The sequence below is a fragment of the Phyllobates terribilis genome, unplaced genomic scaffold, assembly GCF_046119375.1.
Source record: "Phyllobates terribilis strain yellow unplaced genomic scaffold, ASM4611937v1 Scaffold_1__5_contigs__length_1240528914, whole genome shotgun sequence".
Classification (NCBI taxonomy): domain Eukaryota; kingdom Metazoa; phylum Chordata; class Amphibia; order Anura; family Dendrobatidae; genus Phyllobates; species Phyllobates terribilis.
The window spans coordinates 971,765,719-971,780,604 of NW_027362761.1; the positions used below are offsets into that span (position 1 = coordinate 971,765,719).

General features: G+C 40.1%; 1 long non-coding RNA gene across 1 annotated transcript in view; it reads right to left on the reverse strand.

The window, feature by feature from the left end:
• Positions 1–916: 916 nt before the first annotated feature.
• The window catches only part of LOC141172158 (uncharacterized), a 69,858-nt gene continuing 55,888 nt past the window's right edge, over positions 917–14,886 (reverse strand). The window contains exon 4 of the long non-coding RNA XR_012252428.1: positions 917–3,196. This is a non-coding gene — a long non-coding RNA (uncharacterized lncRNA). The remainder of the gene's footprint in view (positions 3,197–14,886) is intronic.

Consider the following 14,886-nt stretch of genomic DNA (forward strand, 5'->3'; position numbering starts at 1 on the left):
GTTTTCTTACATTCCTTTTAACCATCATGAAGCTGTAACCAACTCTTATCCACCAAATAAACTGTTTCCAGTACAATTATTTTTTGGTAAATCCATTGATAGAGAAATTCATTTTGTTGCGCCCCCGGTAGTTGACTTCAAGTTCTCCATCATACTTAACCTAATACGGTGATTAGGGTCTTTTCTTATCAAATGTATTTTATAACCCCTTGCCTAACCCTTTCTGTTATCAGAAGCTCCATTTAGCATCTAAGCACCATCAAAACCTGATAAAATAGATCTAATTTATCACATCGCCATTTATGCCATTTATTATAATATTGTTCTCATTCTATCTGCTATGAGACAAAATGTTTTGTGGAAGACATTGTGACATCTTCATGATGACTCGATTGGAAGCATGGGGGTGAATCTGACAAAGACATTTATCAGATAATACTTTTTTTCCCTGTTATAAACAAGCACATAATCAACATCCGGGAACAGGGAAATTCATGTACTGCATCAAAGGAGCAATGGATCATATCTTAAGTAGATGACGTGTGTAGGCCTGTAGCATATGGGATGTCATTTATCTCTGCCAGCATGGAAGGAATGAGCCAAACACATTTTCTACCTAATTTGTCAAACCATAATACTGTAATGAGATAGATCCTTGTAGCAGCTTCAGCCGAAGCTTCAGAACAGCAGCTTTTAGATTGTCTTTTTGTGTCACATTATATAGTTTTTCTTGGTCATGTTGAGAGGAATAACTTTTTTTAGCTAGTATTAATTGCAAATGTAAACTATATAGTAAAATGTTAATATAAACATTAATTTACACTATAAAAGGTAGACATTTTATTACTTTCCATCAATTTTCCAACATTTACAAACTGGGTTGTTTTTCTTCCAGAATTAAAAAAAAAACAAAAGCTTTGTCCCACAGGTTTATTGACGCTGTATACAATAATCATAACTTACGTAAAAAGTTTATTATGTGTGTTTCACTGGTTGTAATCAAATATCTTTATTTTTATTAATTTCTTTTTGTTACTTTTATTATTTTATGTCCAAAAAGTTTTTGTTTTCTGATCTCCACTTTTAATGGCTATATATTATTACATAAAGGCCATACACATATGATGGCTGAAGCCAAAGTGTTCATTCAGCCATTGGCTATCTTTCACAACTCCCCATATACATTGATGTTTAGCTCAAGTGACTCTGGCTGCAGCTTAGGTCATGACAAAAGAGTCAGGCATTAGAATTCAAACTGCCCGACCCTTTTCTCTCTCGACATCATGTGTCGGGGAAGATTCGAGAGGATGCTGTATACATTAGACCATCTAACCCTGCCAATATAGATTTGTTTGGCTGACTTTGGTCTAATGTGTATGGGGGCCTTTAAAGGGAACCTGTCATGTAAAATAACGCTACTAACCTGCAGATATGGGGTCAATCTGAAAGTTAATAGTGCTCTGACACCGTGCTGTGCACGCACTGAGAGCCCCGCTGCTGGAAGGAAATGAACTTTAATCCCCCCAGCAGCATTCGGCATTCAGTCGCAGGGGTGTCATCAGCATGGTTTCAGTCATCGCTCTGTGTATAGAGAGCAGCAGCTGTAACCGCGCCCCCAGCACTGACTGACAGCCGGACCTAATGAAGAGCCTGCTGTCAGTCGGTGCTGGGAGCATGGTTACAACCACTGCTCTCAATACACAGAACGGTGGCTGAAACTGTGCCAGCGCCACCCCTATGACTGAAAGAGCGAGCCTGCCTGGAGGAATAAAGTTAATTTCCTCCCATCAGTGGGGCTCTCAGTGCTGGTGCTGCGTAGTGTCAGAACACTATTAACCTGCAGATTAACCCCATATCTGCATGTTAATAGCATTATTTTACATGGCAGGTTCCCTTTAAGCTCAGTGTTACTCAGTAATTCTAAGCCTACTTTAATATTTTACACTAAGAGCATAATGGCAGTGTCCATGATCAGCTATTGAAGAACATACAGAGCGTCTTATATATTGTCTTTGCACGGGGGTCCTCAGATGTCTAAGACTACCCCTGGTGCCCCTCACCTCCTATTCTGCCCTTGCAGCGCCCTTGCAGCTTTGATAGCAGCACATAGGAGGCATCAAAATGATAATCGTAGAATTCAAGTGCTTGAGTGTGGGGAAGGACATATTATAGTTGGTTCACAGAAAAAAAGGATAGTCCTAACATAATATTCTACAAAATATTCCTGGTTGACAATGACAATGTAAGTTTGGTGACCAGGTGCATAACTACTGAAGTGTTGTCTTGTAGGTACTTTGGTTGACATATTACAGAATGAACAGATATACTGGTAGGTGGGACTGGAAGTCAGTGAACGATAACTTTATCAAATGTACATATGGAACGTTCTACATGTAGAGGTTTTCCTTTACCTGGGGAAAAGATTCAGTTTGCAGCCCTAGCATCTAAATTATCTGCACATTGGCTCGTTTCTAACCCCTTGGCACCCGGTGCTTTGGGCAACTACTACATCTTTACAGCTCCATACCTTCATTATAAAGTTTGTGAAAGTCCTGGGTGGGTTGGAAGATGAGTAAATTGTGACAGAGAACACTGTACAGTCTATAAAATAATTGTAAAGGATTTATATACAGGGGACAAGACACTACATTATTATAGTATGTGGCCTGTGGCCAGAGTAGACAACTCCAAGCAGAAGTCGTCACCCGTGGAGACATGGATTTATGATCTGTAGCTGAAATTAAAGGTAAAGCTCAGGCTATTAAACACTATTTATCATTTCCTCTGTCACTCATATAATTCCTACAAGATTATTATCCACAGTGATTACTTAACTCTTTCCCCTTTTATACTTTCTTGTTCATTTTTCATAAAGCGATGATGTACGGCAGCTGATGACATATGAATTGTTTCTAGAGACATTCCTTGGTAGTTCGAGCTGGACTGGAGTCAGTTTTCCATGAAGAACTGTATTTTTCTTTTCTTTCATACATCTGTTTTGGTGATTATCAGTCCTTTCCCTGAATTGTTGCAATTTATGTGGCATTATTTATACAATTATTACAAAAGTTTATTTTAAAAAAATATCTAAAATGTTGTATTGATGTTTTCTGAGGTTTCATATCGTGAGATAATATCCACTTGCAGGGTGGAGAGATGAAGGATAGGTACTATAAATAAGCATCATGTATCCGTTCTGCAAAACAAATCAAATAGACATACATTGATTGGTAAAGGTAATGCAAATGTTTGATAGTTGTGGTCAGATCTATTGCAGGGCACAAAACAGGTGTATTTAGAAAACTAGTGAATTGTCAGTCCAAGCTATGTAACTTGCACTTGGAATATCCACATCAAACCTAAATCTTACATAGTTATTACTTTATTTGAAGATCATTTCTCTCTTTGAATAGAATTTTAAGGCCACATTCACACAATCAGTATTTGGTCAGTATTTGTGAGCCAAAATCAGGAGTGGAGCAATCAGAGGAAAAGTATAATAGAAACACGTCACCACTTCTGTATTTTCCACCCACTCCTGGTTTTGGTTTACAAATACTGATATAAAATACTGACCAAATACTGAACGTGTGGACGTGGCCTAACAATTCTATTTACTGCCAATTTTTACAATTTGTTAAAGCTGTAGTCTGATCCAAATCGATAAGTCTGCAGTCACTCTGTATGGAGCGGTCATGCTTGTGTGGAGCGAGGCTGCGCCCATTGGACAGGCTCTGGCGGGGAGTATGTATAACTTATACCGTTGAAACCATAAGTTCACATACGCTATATAAAAAGACACATCTGCATGTTTTTCTCGATATCTGACATGAAATCAGAATAAACCTTTCCCGTTTTAGGTCAATTAGGAATACCATAATTTTTTGTATTTGCCAAATGCCAGAATAATGAAAGAGAGAGAATGTTTTAAGGCATTTTTATTACTGCAAAGTCAAAAGTTTGCATACATTTCATCAGTATTTGTTGCCATTGCCCTTAAACTGAATTGCTTGGGTCAAACATATGAGATATCCTTCCACAAGCTTCTCACAATAGTTGGTTGGAATTTGGGCCCATTCCTCCTGACAAAACTGGTGTAACTGGTCCAGGTTTGTAGGTCGCCTTGCTCACACCTGCCTTTTCAGCTTTGCCCATAAATTTTTAATAGGATGGTATTGTTATCCTTAAGCCAAAATGGTAACAAAGTGGCTTATGGATAACAAAGTCAATGTTTTGGAGTGGCCATCACAAAGCCCTGATCTCAATCCTATTGAAAATTTATGGGCAAAGCTGAAAAGGCAGGTGCGAGCAAGGCGACCTACAAACCTGGATCAGTTACACCAGTTTTGTCAGGAGGAATGGGCCCAAATTCCAACCAACTATTGCGAGAAGCTTGTGGAAGGATATCTCATATGTTTGACCCAAGCAATTCAGTTTAAAGGCAATGGCACCAAATACTAATGAAATGTATGTAAACTTTTGACTTTGCAGTAAGTAATAAAAATGCCTTAAAACATTCTCTCTCTCTCATTATTCTGGCATTTGGCAAATATTATAAATTATGGTATTCCTAATTGACCTAAAACGGGAAAGGTTTATTCTGATTTCATGTCAGATATTGAGAAAAACATACATATGTCTTTTTATATAGTGTATGTAGACTTCTGACTTCAACTGTACATACCCTCCGGTCCCGGCTCAGAAACTGCGTTTAGATGAGTACATTTTTGCACATAAACATGTGTTAGTCAACTATTTCAAGGTGATTGACACTTGTTTAATGGTCCTTATACACAGGCCAATACCATCTGTATGGAGTCAGAATGATCGTTAATACAATTATTCTTCCCTCGTATAGCATGCATATTGTCAGTTTACACAGGGCAATGTGTGGCAAGAACAGTGTTTTCCATGGCTGAATAAATGATCCATCGGTCGACAATTGAATGTTTTGCTGGCTGATTGGTGCCATGTTTCCACAGGCCAATGATCGGGAATGGTAGTTCTTAAGCTCAAATTTAGAACTGTAGAAAATGGGCTTTTTAGAGAAATTGCTATTACTAATGCAGTCAGACAAACATCTTTCTCCTATGCCAATCTCAGCCATGGAAAATTATAAAGTTACATGCAAAAACCTGCTAATTTCATAATGATCTTTCTACATTATATATGTGTATTGACTTTTTTCCCCAAGTAATTGTGAGTCATATATACACTACTGTGCAAAGGTTTAGGCAGGTTGGAAAAAAATACTGCAAAGTAAGAATGTTATCAAATATAGAAATGTTAATAGTTTATTTTAATCAGTTAAAATATGAAGTGAATGAACAAAGGAGAAATCTAAATCAAGTCTGTATTTGGTATGACCACCCTTTGTGCAAGTTACCTAGAATAATTGATGCTGTTTTGAAGGAATTTGGCAGAGAGGTTGTTCCACACATCTTGGATAACTAACTATAGTTCTTCTGTGGATGTAGGCACATGCTAATCCTTCTGTCTCTTCATGTAATCTCAGACACACTCATTGATGTTGAGATCAGGGTTCTATGGTGGGCATTTCATCATATCCAAGATTTCTTGTTCTTCTCTACCTACACTGAAGATAGTTCTTAATAACATTACCTGTGTGTATTTGGTCATTGTCCTGCTGCAGTATAAATTTAAAGCCAATCAGATGCCTCCCAGGATAGATAGGTATCTGCTTGTATTTCTCAGCATGGAGGACATCATTAATCTTGACCAAATTATCAACTCTATTTGCTGAAATGCATCCCCAAACTAACAAGGAACCTCCACCATGCTTCACTGTTCTTGCAGACATTTAATATTGCACCACTCTCCAGCCTTTTGCAATGAAACTGCCTTCTATTACATCCAAATATTTTACATTTTGATTCATCAGTCCAGAGCACAGGCTGCCATTTTTTGCACTCTAGTTCTTACGTTTTCCGGCATAGTCTAGTAATGTAATCTTTCCATGTCAATGGTATTGTGTTTGGTCGCAATTCTGCCATAAAGACCACTTCTAGCCAGACTTTTCCGAACAGTATGTGAGTGTAGCAGGGACCCATTGATGGCTGCCTCCTGTGAGCTAATGTTACTGCTGGACATCTTCTGATTTTGACGAGAGGTTAGCAAGATGTGTCTTTTATCTGCTGCACTAAGCTTGCTTGGCTGACCACTCCATTTACTGTCCTCAATGCTTCCCATTTCTTGGTGTCCTAACTGGTATTGCAGATACTTATCCATCATGCAATCCTATCAGGCATCTAATTGGCTCATTCTGCTGCACGACAACAACCCAAAACATACTGCTAATATCATTAATAATTTTCTTCAGTGTAGAAAAGAACAAGGAGTCCTGGAAATTATGATATGGCCCCCAAAGAGCCCAACCTCCATGCCAACAACTGTTTGCAAGTACAACTAGAAGAATTGATGTGGTTTTGAAGGTAAAGGGTGGTCGCACCAAATAATGGTTTAATTTAGATTTCTCTTTTGTTCATTCCTTTTGCATTTCGTTAATTGATAAAAAATAAACTATAAACACTTCTATTTATGAAACCATTCCTACTTTGCAACATTTTTTCCACACCTGCCTGAAACTTTTGTACAGTACTGTATACTACAACTCTATGTCGAAAGTATTCTTGCCAGGCTGGCAGAATGTAGTTCTTCTGCCCACACAAGAAAAGCTTTGCCTATATGCCCAACTAGACATATTGATATCATAACATGGTCCTCTTCTTATGACACCCCCCATACTCATAATAGTGTAACGTGGCGCGGGGTGGTAGCCGTGGGAGAGGTACTTGTCTGTTGCACCTCGGCATGTTACATGAAAGTGGGGGTCCTGGCTGGGTGTGTGGGCTTGTGCTGTGAGGGTGCTACGCCATGCAGGCCACATTTAACCGATGTTGCTGGTTTGCCAGGACCAGTAGTTTGATATTTTAAAAAGGGAGAGACCACAAGTTCTTTGAAAAAGTAGTTTACGGAACAAAAGTCTGATGACAACTATATACAAGAGGTAGCGGGCACATTTCTTCTCTTTCATTACAATATCACAGAGCATCTCTTTACATATTCTCTTCACTTCCTTCACTTCTCTGGTTCCAGTCTCCACTAGTCTCACTTCTTTCTGCACAACCCAGCCTAGTAACACATTACATTCTGCGAAAGTCATATTTTCCTCCCGCGGTTCCGCATCTTTTCCCTTTTGAAGAAATACTGCCAATATGGCTGAAACTAGCTTGTCGTTTGTTGACACCTAAGGAACACCCGCCCGGGACACTCACTTCATTCCACGTTCTGGTCCGTCCAGTACCAGGACCCATCTCACTCAGTGTCCTAGTCCTCCGGTCAGTCCGCTGACCCTTCTCACCTTGATCACTCTGTAACTTGGTCAGTTCTTTCTATCTCCCAGTATTCAGAATCTCAATATTCTTTGCTTTGATCTCCCTTCTTGGCTAAGGGACACGCAAGAACGGAGGCACTGCACACACTGGACCTTAGGTCTGTCTCTGTCACTCGCGGTGCTTTAACTGACTTTCTAACAGGAATCTGTGTGTCTGTCCCTTGCCCTATCCCCTCCCACTATGGGCTAGTCCTAACGCTTAACTCTATCTTACCCTATTCACTGTCTGCTGCTGGACAGAACACTACAATGCATCATAACGCAATTTACATTACACATCACCCTCACAATAACGCATGACATTACACACAATACACTTTACATTGTGTATTGACCAATTCCCTGTAGATTTGGATTTCTTTTTCCCTTAATAATAAAGACCTTCATTTAAAAACTGCATTTTGTGTTTACTTGTGTTATCTTTCTCTAATATTTAAATTTGTTTTGTGATCAGAAACATTTAAGTGTGACAAACATGCAAAAGAATAAGAAATCAGGAGGGGGGAAACACTTTTTCTCACCACTGTATATATATCAAGATGGGGCTCAGAATAAAGGACATACACCAGGATGGGGGACATTTATACCAGGATAAGAGACACTTATATCAGGATGGGGGATATATATACCAGGATGGGGCACATATATACCAGGATGGAGGGCATATACAGTGTATATATATATATATATATATATATATATATATATTTATATACCTGGATGAGGGACATATACTGTATATCAGGATGGGGTATGGGGGCCATCATACTCTAGTTACGCCACTGCATACAATAGTGCAATTCCTCCGCAGTGGGCACTGCAATTGGGCCTAGCCAGCTAGAGCTTTCTGAAGTGATAATGGCTGATCATCAAGAATTTGACCTAGCGATTATCATTTATGACCAATGGCAATCATTAAATTAATGTTAACCAAACTCCTCAGATTCAGTAGAATTGGTTAAATATATGTATTAAAATATTTTTGCATACCTTAACGTCTTCCATTCAAGGGGTGGTGTATGCTGAATATTTTTTTCCATTTGATGTCAGTGTGAAAATGACCTAAGGCTCTGTTCATACTGCTTTAAAATTTAGCTATGGAATGATATTTCTAATGATGGGAATAATTTTCTCCAGTAAAGGGAACCTCTCAGCAGGTTTTTGTATGTAATCTGAGGACAGCATGAGATAGGGGTTAAAACACAGATTTCAACAATCACGTCAGGCTGTGTTCTGTTTACTTAAACTGAAGGTTTTATCAACTGGTGATTATCATTGTCTGGACTATAGCAGCCACGGCAGCGCCTTCTTGCTAGTCTGACTCTTCTCCTTCCTCTGATAGGCTCCTCACTGTCTACAGACATTGTACATAGAGAGCCTGGTGTGAGTGGGGTTAGCTTTCTCAGCTCTGTTTTATGCTACATCTAAGAACTCTGATTGTGTCAGAACGGCTGCACCCAGTAAACTAAGTGATACATCGATGGATTCAGGGTCTCTGCCTACATCATGCTGCTCTCAGATTAGGTAGTAAAAACTTGGTGACAGATTTCCCTCAATAATTCCCTTTCTTGTAAGAATCATGCCAGGATCTAAATCATGAAAGTTCATATTATTATGCTTGTTCAATGAAAGAGAATCTTTAAATCCATGGTCTGCTAGGCACCACTACAATTTATCCTTCCTTTGCTCAAACTCCAATACAATAGAAAATACATCTGCGCTATTCTAATCTGTTCCTTGGCTTTCTTGTAAACTAATCTATTTCCATCAGCACAATGACCTTGCGGCTAGACAACAAGGTTATATAAGTATATCCTTCTAATGGGCAAGTTTGAATTTGATGTTCCTGCCTGTGTTTGCATCCTGTGTAATACAGGTGTCGAACACTCCGGAGAGATAATCTAGTACATCAGAAATGCCAAACTAATAGTGAAAGTAAAAGAATTGTGTTACTGACTCATTTTCATGTTTTAGACTGGAATAGTAAACATGTCTCTAAATCCAGAAACAAGATTTAAATTAAAGCTTAACACTAAAGATGCATTGATTGCACTTAGGATGATTGTATCAGTTACATTTTAAGGAGAAATTGAAGATAAGCTGATAAATATTACTAAGTGTTCAAATTGATGATAAATGTGGATTTCACGCCACAGTGCTTTATGATAGGTCCATAGGGTATAAAAAAAACTGATCAGTGGGACCCGCACTGCTACGGAGAATGGAACATTTTTATTTACCTTCTTCACTGTCTTCACTACTGTCACTTTCACTAGCTGCCATAGTTTTGAACGAAGCCAAGTGCAGCAGACTTCACTCATCTGGTGGCCAAGATCAACTTGGGATTGTGAAGCTCACAAGCATGAGACGTCAAACAATGAGATGTCCTCTGGACCAGGATCAGTATAATGGGGCGGTAGAATCAGTGGTCACCTAGTGCACCATTGAAGGGGGGGCATAATTTAGAAATTTATTCTGCCACTTTTTACCAATGTAATATGGGGTTAATCTGCAGATAAATAGCGTTAAAATGATGCTGCTTGACCACCTTACTGAAAGTGCAGCTACAGGGAGAAAATGAAGTTATCTCCTCCCATGAGCCGCCGGCTTTCAGTCATGGGGTGGTGCAAGAGTGATTACAGTCATCACGTACAGCACTGATCACTATACTATGAGCTGCAGATGTAATTATAGTGAGTGCTGCTGCGAGATGTGAATGTAACTGCACTGTGCATGCAAGACTGAAAGCTAGCAGCTCGTGGGAGCATTGTAACACTATTTGCCTGCCGATTAACCCTATACTTACACTTAAATAGCATTTTCTGATGTGACAGTCAGTTAAGCTATGGGGTTAATTCCAGTATGCTGTTGTGATCTTAAGAATATCTTTCTTTTAGGTGAGCTGCTGTGACATTTCAAGTGGGTTAGCGTCAGGTAAACGTCTGTATTATCACAAATAGGTTTCTGTCAATCTTACTTGACTCATCACAGAATCAAAATTGAGTCATGGGAACTACTGTAACATAATATGTGAGGAAGGTTTACTGCCTGGACATAGGCATTACTACTAGGGTAGCCTTGTAGTCGTCGCTACAGACCCAATAGATAGTCAGATTCTGCTGATGGAAACCATGACAAAGTGGGGTCATTGGTTGTCAAGCAAGGTGAGGGAAAGAATAAGTTCAACACCAAGGAAGAAGGGAAGGAAGCCCAAACACTAGGGAAAGGGGGAGTGGAGACCCCTAGGCAGATCAAATATCACCCTGCCTACCCTACCATCCCTATATAGGTTCCACACCTATCGGCGAGCAGGAACCTAAGCCCTGAATGTCCCTAGGTCTTGGCCCTAGATAGGGATCGGACAGGGTGAGCACTAGTCAAGCCCCACAACAAACTACAGACAACAAGTTAGACAAACAAAGGGGATACACTTAGCTTGAACAGACACCATAGAGATAACACCAACTGTCCTCCAAGGGCACCAGAGAAGAAACTAGCCAACTGCTAGTGCTCCAAGCCAACACAGAGGTACATAAAACTATCACTGGAGCCTCTCTGGAGAAACTGAGAGTTTTTAACTACCAAGCAAGGGTGTGTCAATCAGCAGCAAGAAGGATACAACAATACCAAAGAGGTGAGAGGATCAAGAAGGCATCTGCAATGACAAGCACAGTGACCTTCTGCAGCCGGCTCCAGAGCAACTGTCTGTCACTCCTCACACATTCATGACATTGGTATATCTTTTGCAAAATAGTCTTAAAGGGAACCTGTCATCAGAAAAGACAATCTGCAGGATAATAGTGTTATTAACCTGCCCGGCACCTGCAGTTAGTTGAACACTCTGGGGAGAAAATAAACTTTATTCCCCCTAGCAGTGTTCCGTTTTCAGTCACAGGGGCAGCGTGGCACTGGTTCAGTCATCGCTCTTAGTATACAGAGCGGCATCTGTAACTGCGCCCCCACCCTGACTGACACTTGCTCTGCATTGGGGCCCGTTGTCAGTCAGTGCTCGGGGCACGGTTACAGATGCCGCTCTGTATACTAAGAGCGGTGACTGAACCAGCGCCAGCACCACCTCCGTGCCTGAAACCGGAATGGTGCCAGGGGAATAAAGTTTATTTTCTCCCTGCAGTGTTCAGCTAAATGCCAGCACCGCACAGGCTAATAATACTATTACCCTGCAGATTAACCCAGTATCTGCAGGTTAATAGCATTTTTTCTGATGACAGGTTCCCTTTAAAGAAAACCCATCACTTGCCCTAAATATGCCATTGTTTTAACCTTTTGACAATCCCACAGTTTTTCTGAATTTGGTGTTATTTTTCTCTTGTTCCTGCACTTCTCTATTCCAGTGATATGGACCCACTTCCTATTTGCACATGGGGCATACAGCTACAGAAAAATATGCGTATTGTTCCTTAGCCGACCCTGAAGCTAAAAATATGTGTCCCATTATTATCGGAATTATAGACCTTCCGATATTCCATATTTCGTGTCGGTGCCGGCGAGACTGCAGATTTCAGCTGGGACTCTCCTAGCCATTGTGAGTCATGTGACAGGATTTCTTTGAAGCTTAAAGGAGCCATTTCCTCTTTTGCCCTGTGTCTATTTATCGCAGGCCTGTGCCACTACAAGCTCCATTCGTATGGTAATGAGTTTGCCACCTCTAGCCTGTACTGCTATTTGCATAGAAGCAACTGGTTAAAGCGTCAGCTCTTCTACTCTGACAAATGGTAGATAGGGGAGGAGGGAAGAGTGATTTCAGAGGGAGAGAGAAATTCTTAATATTTTCTATGACAGTCATCAACTCTTCTCCATGGAAATTGTTATAGCCAACACCCAGTAAGCTAAAAAAAAATAGATTTTTATACAGGGAAGAAGAGGCCATATCTTATAAATAAATAATAACATCCGATTCAGAACAATGGCAATTGATGAATATTTAAAAAAAGTACATATAAAGTATATGGCAAGTGACAAGTTGTCACGCACAGTGTAGGAAAGACAAAGTGAAACATGAAGGGATGAGGGGAAGGGAGCCCAAACACTAAGAATGGAGGGGCTGGAGACCTCCTAGGCTGATCTGATATCACCCTGTCCTTCCCTACCGTCCCTATATTGGTTGCTCACCAATCGCCGAGCAGGAACCTAAAACCCTGTTTCTCCCTAGAGCTAGGGTCTGGCTAGGAAACATGGGGGATGAGCGCTAGTCAGTCCCCACTAACACTAAAGACAGCAAGGGGAGACCGACACAGAGGAAGTAGCTTAGCTTGAGTCGACTTCAGAGAGATTGCACACACGTCCTCTTAGCACCACAGAGGAAGTAAGAACTGCACTTGCTACAAGTCTTCACAAGGGGTCATGTGAATATCACCGGCGCCTCCCTATTTCAAAGGGAAGGTATTTATACACCCAGGCCAGGGTGTTAATTAGCAAGAGGAAGGTAGCCGCTGGTTCGTAAAGTGAGACAGATCTAAGAAGGTGTCTGTAATGCCAAACGAAGAGATCTCCTGCAACCAACTGCAGGGTGACTGTCTGTCACATCGGACACACCTGTGACACAAGTCCTCCTTAAACAGTAGCATCTACATTAAGATTATTTTTCTGTTTGAAAGGGGATAGCCAGGCTTGCTAAAAAGGTTTACTAACCTTGGAATAAGGCTTTCTTTAGTTATTAGTCCGTAAGACTTTAATTCACCATATCATATGAGAGATGAGCACATTTTTGTGGGGGTTTCACCTATTTACGTGTTGCCAGGATGTATTGGGTAAATCAGATTGCCAGGCGTTGGATTCATATGGTTGACCACATCTGCTTACTAAGCTGTTTTGTAGGGAAGAATGGGGTAAAATTCCTCCAAGCCGATGTGCAGGACTAATCAACAATGAGCAGAGATGTTTAGATGCAATTATTGCTGCACAAAGGATCACACCAGACACTGTGAAGCAAAGGTTCACATACTTTTGCTATTCACAGACGTGTGATTTTTTTTGAGTAGAATGATCCAATGATAAAGTCTAATATTTTTGACTCGTTCGTGAGATTTGGTTCTCTTTATTTCCTTTTAGGACTTGCGTGACAATCTTTTAGGTCAAATTTATACAGAAATGTGAAAAATTATGAAGGTTTTACAAACTTTCAAGCACTGGTTTATGTTTGCATAATTATTTTTACAAAATCTTTTTTTTGTTTAGTTTATGTGTTGTTTTTTTCAGATTTTCCTGTATTTCTCTTCTACTACTTGAAAACGAAGGTTCCAGATAAAATGGAGATTTAAGGACACCGACATGCAGGTGCTGCAGCATTAGTGACAGATGACCTTCATGCCCCAGATGGATTATGTACAATATTACCTATGCAACACATCAATCAGGAGCTCCTATTAATGTATTGATTTGAGTGTACCAAACCGTAGAATAGACTAGAGATCTATTTGGGCCATTAAATCATCCTAACAAAACTGCCGAGTGTGGATTGCACCTTCCTGCATAAGATATATCGCTGAGGAGGCTGCAAGGACGGAGGTTTTACTATAGAAATATTCTGTGCGTGCAGCCTTTTTGTGGCTGATGTGGAAAACAAACCTAAACGCTGCATGCATTGGAGACGCTGTGCTCTTATTGACATCTCTGGCCAGAGCAGAGACAGCCGCACAATGCTAATGGAAGGATGCTATACAGGATGCAATTGACTCTGCGCCAGCCTCTGCTCCAGCAATCTTTATAAAATAATTGCCTAGCAACAGGGGTGCGCTCTAGATGGAAGGATTGATTTTGTCTTTAATGAATCCCATGGAGGAGGCAGGAGGTTTGGAAATTGGCTGGAAACACATTGTGGGTGCCAGTCTCTGGCTGCTGTTTTTCAGACACATAATAAGGACTTTTAACGACACTTTCTAAAGCAGCGTTAACAACATTGGCCGAGACATTGTTTTCCTTCACACGTTACTGGGAGATGAAACATTTGGAAGGATAATAAAGATATTATCATCCATCTCCACTTTTTGCTCATACAAGAGATAATGAAGGACATTCATGAGCGGAAATAATATGGGTTAAAGCGGGCAAACTTGCCTGTCTAAGAGATCTGCAGCGCTAAAGCAATTTCCTTATCTATAGCCGGGTGTGGATTGATTGTGTGGCAATAAGGAGCCCAGGAGAACGCCATAGTCTATAATCATCCTTTTTACTGAGGCAGTGAGATGCTGGAATGGTGTAAATACATACTGTATATATTTTAGACACTTGTACCAGGCAAAAAGAATGAATTTGCAAACAGAGATCATTTGCTAATGTAGGGGGCATTAAAAGTTCTCTGTTTCTAACATTTACATCTAAAGATTATTATTGCTCTGGATTATAATATAGAGATAATAAAGTTACCAGTTTTCCACTTTGTTTTGCTATAGAACAGATGTTAGAGAGGACTCATCACTTGTCATAAATATGTAATTTTTGTTAACTTGGTGTAA